The sequence below is a fragment of the Zalophus californianus genome, chromosome 17 (genome assembly GCF_009762305.2).
Source record: "Zalophus californianus isolate mZalCal1 chromosome 17, mZalCal1.pri.v2, whole genome shotgun sequence".
Taxonomy (NCBI): domain Eukaryota; kingdom Metazoa; phylum Chordata; class Mammalia; order Carnivora; family Otariidae; genus Zalophus; species Zalophus californianus.
In genome coordinates this window covers 38123911-38125037 of record NC_045611.1, presented here as the reverse complement: position 1 = coordinate 38125037, position 1127 = coordinate 38123911, and the positions used below count along the sequence as shown (strand labels likewise).

General features: G+C 48.1%; 1 pseudogene; it reads left to right on the top strand.

Annotated features, from left to right (window-relative positions):
- LOC113935434 lies at positions 1-921 on the top strand (annotated as a pseudogene).
- The last annotated feature ends 206 nt before the right edge of the window (positions 922-1127 follow it).

Genomic DNA, 1127 nt, shown 5'->3' with positions numbered 1-1127 from the left:
ATGGTGAAGGTTGGAGTGAATGGATTTGGCTGTATTGGGTACCTGTTTACCAAGGCTGATTTTAATTCTGGCAAAATGGATATTGTTGCTAACAATGACCCCTTTGTTGATCTCAACTGCGTGGTCTACAAGTTCCAGTATAATTCCACCCATGACAAGCTCAAAAGCACAGTTAAGGCTGAGAATGGGAAGCTTATCAAGGAAAAGCCCATGTCCATCTTCCTGGGGTGAGAGCCCAGTGCTGAATATGTTGTAGAGTCTACTGCTGTCTTCACTACTTTGGAAAAGGCTGGGGCTAACATGAAGGGCAGAACCAGAAAGGTAACCATTTCTGCCCCTTCTGTTAATGCCCCCAAGTTTATGATGAGCATGAACTGTAAGTATGACAACTCCCTTAAGATTGTCATCAATGCCTCCTGAACTGCCAACAGTTTCCACCCCCCCGCCCCGCCCCGACCAAGGTCATCCTTGACAACTTTGGCATTGTGGATGGATTAATGAGCACAGTCCATGCCATCACTGCCACCCAGAATACTGCAGATGGCTCCTCTGGGAAGCTGTGGCATAATGGCTGAGGGGCTACCTAGAATATCATTCCTGTTTCTCCTGGTGCTGCCAAGGCTGTGGACAAGGTCATCCCTGAGCTTAATGGGAAGATTACTGGCATGGCCTTTCGTGTCCTCACCTCCAATATGTTGGTTACGGATCTGACCTACCATCTAGAAAAAGCTGTCAAATATGACATCAAGAAGGTGATGAAGCAGGCATCAGAAGGACCCCTAAGGGCATCTTAGGCTACAATGGGACCAGGTTGTTTCCTGCGACTTTGACAATGACATCCACTCTTGCACCTTTGATGCAGGGACTTGTAATGCCCTCAATGACTGCTTTGTCAAGCTTATTTCCTGGTATGACAATTAATTTGACTGTAGCAACAGGGCTTTATGAAAAAAGTAACTAAAGTACAGGGTCTATGAAAAAAGTCTAGGGCGCCTGGGTGGCTCAGTTGGTTAAGCGACTGCCTTCGGCTCAGGTCATGATCCCAGAGTTCCGGGATCAAGTCCCGCATCGGGCTCCCTGCTCAGCAGGGAGTCTGCTTCTCCCTCTGACCCTCTTCCCTCTCGTGC